An 8,155-nucleotide genomic window follows, 5' to 3' on the forward strand; every position below is an offset into this window, starting at 1 on the left:
AGATGAGGGCTTGGTTCCATCTCATCTGACTTTTTGTTGTGTTGGTTTAGAAAGGAAATTCCATCCAATATGAATGGACTATCCAGAATATTACAAGTTACAACAGAGATATAGATCGAGAGAATATTTGTTTTTGGACCCATAAAAAATTGTTTACCTGAATAGACCACTTTGTGTGAATGTTCTTCTGAATCAAAACTAAACAAGCAAAGTTGTCTGTTTAATTTACCAGGATCTTTGTTCACGTTCAAGTACATTCTAGAAGAACTACCAATCAACCAAATGATTAAGTAATTGATATCTTAAAGACATTCCTGGTGTGGTAAACTGTGTTTCATCGTATGTTAGTCAAAAAACTATTGTAAAAAAACTACGGTAGCTATTTTTCCATTTTTATGTTTTACCTACTATTTGGAGCTTCTTTCTTTCACCTGCAAACAAGCAGCATATTAATACGTAAGCGGTAAAATAATCATGAATCAATGGTGTGTTTTTAGTCTTATGGATCAAGGCTATGTGAGTCATATGACATTAAGCTAGACCAAAGCTGCTGTAATCACTACAGGCAGGCCCTTTTCACCTTTTAAAGACACAGCTGAAGGAAAAATCTAAAGCTCATTATGGTGGCAGGGATGCTTGCAGGGAGTTTCCTCCTCACCTTTGCAACTTAAGGGTCATCAGGGGCTGTTGGACTTGAAAACATGAACTAAAGAGGGATACTGCGCCTACATTGCTGAGTTTAACCAAAATTTCATCAATGTTCGGCAGAACTTGTAATGTTACCCAATGAGGAAGTGCACAGACCGATTTATTTAGAAAAACAAGCAGATTTTCTTCTTTCATTTTGTTTTACTTTTAATATAAATACTATTTCAGTTTATGTCAACATATGTAGACATTCATACATAAACCTCTGAGCTGCTTCTGAACAATCTTAAGTCATATTTTCAGACTAGAAATTGTGAAGCTGATTAGCAATTTCCAGTTCAGGACACACCTATTGCATATACGCCCATCGAATGGAGGCATTACATCAATTTTACATGCATTTCTCCATTCTTCAACATATCTGATCACAGTTGCAGAGAAAGGCAGGTGTAGGTATCCAATCTGTACTGGTCGCATGTGCAAAATGCGTCAATGTCCGGGCAGCATTACCGTTCTTTTAAGACGTTAAAAAAGCCGTTAACAACAATAATTATGTCTTCAAATGGATTAAGTTCACGTAGGTGACGCAAGACCCACGGATATGCGGTCCCGAAGCGCAATTTGTTTATGTTCCGCCGCAAAAAAATTCTGACGTCCAAACAATAGTGCCCAACACACATTTTTATAACAGATTTTATGTTTTGTACAATTAGTGAAGAGAGACAACTGTGATGCAATATTGGGCGATATAAATAAAACTGAACCGAACTGGCAGATCCACCAGAGCCGGCTGAGAAAGGAATGGGTGGAACCAAAACTTTACTGTAACGGTGCAGTGGCGTGGCAGAACATGGTGAAAGCAGCATCCAGAGATCTGAAACACAAACAAAATGTCAGCTTCGGTGATGCAGCTTGAAATTTTGCCAGAGCAAATTGCTTAAAGACCCAATGTCGATTAAAACATTTTTGTTGTTTGTTTTAAGGACATGTTAAGAAAAGTGAGCTCAAAATTGCATTTCTGAGTGTTTCTTCTTACAAATCACTGTGAATCTGGAGCTGGCAAAAAAAAGCAGTTGGAAAAAGAACATATTTGTGACAGAAAATATGGTAAATGAGCCACAAGCTGTCCTGCTATGTCAAGGAGAGGAGTGACGATCAGGACACAAACAGGAGGCAGGAGAGTGGAGTAAGCTGAACTACCTGAAGAGAAGGAGAGCACATGTTGTGTCTGATGGGATACCCAGATGGAAAAAGGAAGGTAATCAATTCTTTGGCTACAGATGGGTAATTTCCAACAGGGCTGTTGAGGTAAATCTAAGTGATTTCCACAACACAACTGCTGACCAATGAACTGAAATCACAATAATCTGAAATCACAAATGCACCAAACTGGAAACAAAATGAGTGAAGCACATTTTGTTGGCCCCCCAAAAAAAGAAAGTTCAAAGTCCCTCCCCACTGCTGCACACATTGCAGCTTTCAGACTAGAGAGATCACTGGCAGAGAGCCAATGGCAAGAGTCCAGACTTAGCGTGGGTCCATGATACAGAGTTCATGGTTTGGTGTGGTTCTGTGAGTGGAAATACATGACATACATCCAAATGCTGCAGTTGGGCTTAAACACAGAAGAATTCAGCTCTAAAATGTGGTAAAATAGAGTAATCACAACAGAGTGAGTTGTGGGCTAACCTCCTGAACTTAATGGAAACAAAAAACTAAGCAAGAGAGGCAGCCATAGCAATAGCAAGAACAATTCAACAATGCAGCAGAAAGAGAGGAGGGCTTGGACGAACTCAGATGAAAGCAATCAAGTAATTGACCCAAGTTCATTGAAGCTACATAAGAAGCAAACAGGAAGTATTTCAAAATAAAATTCCACACCCAGAAGTCAATTTCCAAAATATAACAACCCAATAACCCAAGTTATAAAAGACAGGACATGGAAAATGAATGGTTAAATGGAAAGCTTTTAGCTGCTGTAAATCTTGGGTGTATCAGGTGGTTTGCAGTCTCACCATACAGCGAGAAGACCGTGGTTAAAATTCTAGCGGGGACCTTTCTGTATGGAGTTTGTGTGCTCTTCAGCTTCCTCCCACAATCCAAAAACCCTATGGGTTAATCCTTATATTGTATTTAGGTAAAAACTGACCCGTTTTCAAGTGGGAACATTTTGACCCGAACACAATATAAGGGTTAACTGAAGATTCTAAATTGTCCCTGGGTGTTAGTGCATGTATGTGGGGCCCTTCAACAGACTGACAACAGAGACGTGATAAGACAAACCCAGAGCTTTTATTTTGACACGCATAACATTATACATTGCACAGGTGTCATCATCCTCTCCCCTTCCCACACTCATGATGCGAAAAAGAACTACGGCCTATTAAATGTAGCTTTTTTTGGAAGTGGAAGGCTCCTCTTTCCAAACTTTCCAAAGACGTTTGTTTTTTTAACTCATTGCTCATGCTAGCTCCTGGGTTTTATTTAGCGGTAACCTATCACGTGCCCGAGAAGAGCGCCTTGGCCTGCGTCAAGAGTGACAGATGGATGTAAAACAGAATCAGACAATTTTTCAAATTAAAACATCTTTCAGATTCAGAAATAAACAAAACAGAAGTAAAGCAAGTTATTTATCCTCTCTCTGGGGCCCGGTACCAAATGACCCACGGACCGGTACCAGTCCGCGGCCCGGGGGTTGGAGGCTGCTGGGTTAGAATATGGATGAATGGATGTTAATCTTAATAAGTAAGTTGGTCACTTTAGCCTTTCTGCAAAAGCTTCAGAATGCTGTAAAAATGCAGAAACTTAGTGATAAGTCGAAGTCTTTTCTTTTGATAAACCCAAACTAAAGCAAAATTTGGAAAAATGTTGTCATGAGAAATGTTGGATTGTCTGTTGATAACCTTAATGAAAATGCATTGCTAAATTAATAATACAGATTTATCACACTGTAGGACTTTGTAGGAAACACTGCCTATCAAAACGTTTATTTTTATTATCACAGAGAGCAGGCTGGGTCTTCTGCACAGATAAGAAAGTTTTTCATGAAATGTGGCGTTTAGCAGCCTTGCTTTGTTTTCCCAGATTGAACTTTTTAATGTTTGGAGTGTTGGGTCACAGCAACCTCTCAACTGGAGAAATACCACATTACTCTTAAGTTTATCCTAACCCCATCTTCCTTTGCTAAACGCATAAAGCTACGGACTTCCTGCTGAGGAGTCTAACAGGAGCGGACAGGGATGCTGCCTATGAGCACAAAATAGCTCCACGGGAGCTCGCCTGGCAGCCGTATCTGCTTCTTTGAACTCCATCTATGATTTTACTGTGTCATGATTACGGTTCAGTATGGAGATGACGCCTGTAGGCTGCATGTTTCCATCACAGCGGCGCTTTGTGCCACAACACTGGAAACAGCGCTTTATCACAGCAGTCAAGTGGTTTAGAAAACTGCAGCATTTGTGAATACAGTTAGTTATTGGGTGTAGTTGTGCAGCTGTAGGGGTAAATGAAGGAGATATGCATATTTCTCCAAGTAGGCCACAAGGGAAGTAAGGAGAAGGAGGGACTGAGGGAGGTAATGTGATTGCCAAGAAATGCAGCATCCCCTTTTTAGCCTTGGCTGTGTATGTGAGCGAGAAAGACAGGGATAGGACATCATGGTGTGAAATACAGCCAGAGTATTAAAGTCCTCAATGATATTAGTGGCAAAACCATAAATATTCAGTACAGTAAAAAGCTGATGTGCAGGCTGGATCCCCTCCTCCCTGTCTAATTCTTTTTTTCCCTCCTCCAGCTCATAGGCACACATCAAGATAGATGCACAAACTCCACCATGAACTCTATCGTCCACACATATAAGGACAGCCAAACCCAGAGGTGTGTAGAAGGATGTTTTGAGGTTGCATCGTGTTCAAACGCTCAGCTCACAAGCGAAAAAGAGAAGAGGAGGTGGGGTGGGGGAGGGGTTGTTGCCAAGCAACCACACTGCGGTCTTTGAGAGTAAAAGCATCAGTCTGCTCTATCAATGCATGTTTGCACACTTATAAGGCACTCAAAAGCATGCAGATGTAACACTTACCTTGCTTGCTCTGCCCTACAGAAGATGTGTTCGACTCAAGGAGCCACGAGTGTGCGAATGGAAAACGCAACACAAGAATAAAGTAATAAATTGACTGTGTTAAAACACATAAAACAAATATACAATAAGTTGGGCCGGTGGAGAATGGAATGTCCAGAACTCCACAAGGGTATTTTTCTGTCTTTGGTTTTTAAAGTTCCTTTTTTTCCTATTGGTATGAGTTCTTTGTGAAGATTCCTTTTTCATAGGTTCGTAGATCAAGTTCTCATTGATGGATCGTGGGTGGCTCACCATGCGCCAAAAGATCAGAAGTGGTTCCAATCAGGGATAGAAGTGGGAGAAAAAAAAACCTGACCTAAACAAGGTCAAAACAAATGATAGATTAGACAACATATTAGTTACAACAAGTACAGCAGTCAACTGTAGGTCATAATTGTAAGAAAAAATAAAATAAGAAAAGAAGGTCCTAACAGAATTTGTTGGAACCTTCTTTCAAATTTCAGGCCTATGAATCAATGGGTTTCAATAGTGTACCAAACATAAAGTGCACTTTTAATCATGTTTAGCATTAATCAGTTTAGCATTAATCAAAGGAGGAAAAACAATGAATGAATGAGTTCCATACTAAAATGGCCGACCAGGCACAAGTACAATAAAAAAAAAGATTTAAAAAATAAAGTTGAAAAGTCTAAAACGGACAAAAACTGAAAACAATCAACTGAAATATGTCCAATTTCAACAGAAAGAATGATCAAAAATCTGTATGTAGCCATACTAGCATGGCATTTCTCTGTGAGGCAGGAGCCTTGGCAAGACCAGCAGCTACAGTATATGTGTGACTCGATCGCATAAACTCACCGAAGAGTTGTTTGTTCAAAAGTCTGGTTGATCCAGTTCGATGTTATGCAGACGTTTGGTTTAAGGTTTAAAAAGACAGCAATCAGAAATGCAGCCAGCCACAGCAGATCAGCAACAGCCAGAGCTTGGATGACAGGAAGTGGCTATGTGACCCAGATGTTAATATAGGGAACTGACCCCACCACAATAAGAGCGCCCAGGTGTTCCAAATCTGTGATGTCAGTGGGGCACTGATCCGGGTTACACAGACATGCACAAGTTTTAAAAAATCATCATCAAGCTGGATGAGAGTTTTCCTTTTTCTTTTTAAAATTATTTTAAGTAATGCAAATTCCACCCAGGCAGCATTCCAAAATTAATTTGAGGTCTATTGCAAATTTTAGGAAAAGGAACATTCTGCTCTCCCGGATAAATTACACACAAAAAGGGAAATAACACTTTTTTTTTTTTACTTTAATATTTTCAGCCACAATATAACCTGTAATTTGCACTAAAATATTTCTTGGAGTCTTGTAAATAAAGTATGATCTTTTGACTTTGTTGCCACTAGAGGTTATGTAATAGTTTAGCTTTTATGCTTAAAATATGCAACTTAATTTTTCCGTAATTTTCCGCTGACTGAAGGGGTGATGGGTCTTTTGGGGTGAAATGTGAAATATCCAAAGAAAAACTAAAAAGTTATCTGAATAATTTTTTTTTTTTTAACACTTTAAGATTGTTAAAAAAAAAACACTTCTGTTTTTCTTACTTGCAGGAAAAGGGTTCTGAACAAAAGGCTTTTTTGTTTTGTTTTTTTAGGAGGGATGTGATGCTGAAGTTTCTCATTCATCCAGGTGATGTTGTCTTTAAGTTAAATGATGGCCCCTGGACTTAATAATTACAATCTTCTTCCTTTAAACGTTTTGCACTTCATCAGTCGAGGAGGGAGGCTTCATGAAAATAACTCAAATCAAATTGTAAAGCATGGTGGCAGATTAATCATGCTGTGGGCCCGGTTGCACTAATAATTAGCTCAAAGGAATTCATTTCAGGGGCAACAGAACAAAAAAAGATAGTCTCCTTCAAATGTTGGTGAGTCAAAAAGGATGGCATAAGACATTAGTATTGTGATTTACGCACGGAAATTATAAAAGTGCACTGGATTATAAGGTGTACCGTCAATGAACAGTCCATTTTTACATATGTAAGGCACACTGAACTATATATAAGGCTGACAAAACAGTCAGTCAGCCTTTGTTAACCACGTTCACAGTACGTCTCGATCTTGTTTGTGACACACTTGACCTTAGCGACGTTAGAAGTGTTAGCAAAGTTGGAGTTTTCACAATACCTGTAACTCTCAACGTTGTTTGCAACACGTAGAAAAACATAATGGCACCACTAAAACAAACTGTGACTATGTCAACTCCCAACCTTGATAGTAAGATGTTTAAAAACCAACGGCCGATAAAAATGGGTTAGAGTATTCACAATAACACCCAACCTTGTATTAAAGAAGAGGAATGCATTGTGCATTATGCAATACATTCCTAATTTAATTCTAAACTTATAGTAAACATTCTGTGCTTACAGTAAACAGTAGGTGCAAACAGAAGCCAATATGATCTCCATACATTTTCCTTCTAGTCTTTTTTTCAAGTTTGTCAGATAAGGTAATTTATTTGTAGAGCATATTTTGTGTACTAAGACATTTCTAAGGGCTTTACACAAGATATTCAAGGGCATATATCATGCTCTTCTTAAGCCTTTTATAGTAAACAATATCCATGTGTATGATAATATATTACCTTTGACACACAAAAGAAAAATCTTTTTATTATAGTAGTTATTTTCTTGAGCTTTTTTACAACCTGAAACTAACACTTGATTTTTGAGGCACTGGCTTTCGCTCCTTGTGGGTGCTGCCCATTTCATGACGCCAACCTAGAGCCGGCCTCGACGGCGTTTCTGCGTTTCGCCCACGATAACAAACAACATCCAAACTTTTGCAAAGATGGATGTGCACATTGTGCATCTAAAAGGAAAGTGTTTTTGCCAAACACGGTTAGCTCAGCGGGGAAAGTGTATATATGTGTTAGCCTTTTAGATGAATACTCAGAGATGTGTGAATTGCTCAAAATACAGCTTTGGGGGTTTTTTTTCGTGAGGAAAAAATTGTAATGATACACTTAAAAGCTCAAGAAATTGATTTCTCATAGAATAGGCCCTTTAAAAGAAATATTTAAAAGAAGTTCACGGAGTTATAATTACAATTAAAATGTAAAGAGATAAAGAAAATACCAGAATTTAAAGTGAGATTAAACTAAACGTGCGGATTTAATCTTTTTGAATTAAGACTTATCAACTGCAGCTAAGAACAGATGGGTCTATAACCTGAATTAAAATAAACGGATCTAAGGATTTCTGGAAGTCTGTTCCAGATCTGTGGAGCATAGAAGCAGAATGCAGCTTCTCCATGTTTGGCTTTAACTCTAGGAACTGACAAAAGACAAGATCCAGATGAGACTTCTTGACACGGCCATCATAGTTGCTCTTAATGTTACCCGACAGGAGATAAAATGTTGCAGGTGG

At 38.7% G+C, this 8,155-nt stretch overlaps 1 long non-coding RNA gene across 1 annotated transcript; it reads right to left on the reverse strand.

Annotated features, from left to right (window-relative positions):
- Positions 1–429: 429 nt before the first annotated feature.
- Positions 430–5,857, reverse strand: LOC110015499 (uncharacterized). Its single transcript, XR_002290708.3, has 3 exons — positions 5,585–5,857; positions 4,727–5,081; positions 430–1,522 (listed from the first exon to the last, which is right to left on the reverse strand). It is a non-coding gene; the product is annotated as an uncharacterized LOC110015499 (long non-coding RNA).
- Positions 5,858–8,155: the final 2,298 nt, after the last annotated feature.

This window comes from Oryzias latipes, chromosome 8 (assembly GCF_053564925.1).
Source record: "Oryzias latipes strain Hd-rR chromosome 8, Olatipes_Hd-rR_3.1".
NCBI lineage: Eukaryota > Metazoa > Chordata > Actinopteri > Beloniformes > Adrianichthyidae > Oryzias > Oryzias latipes.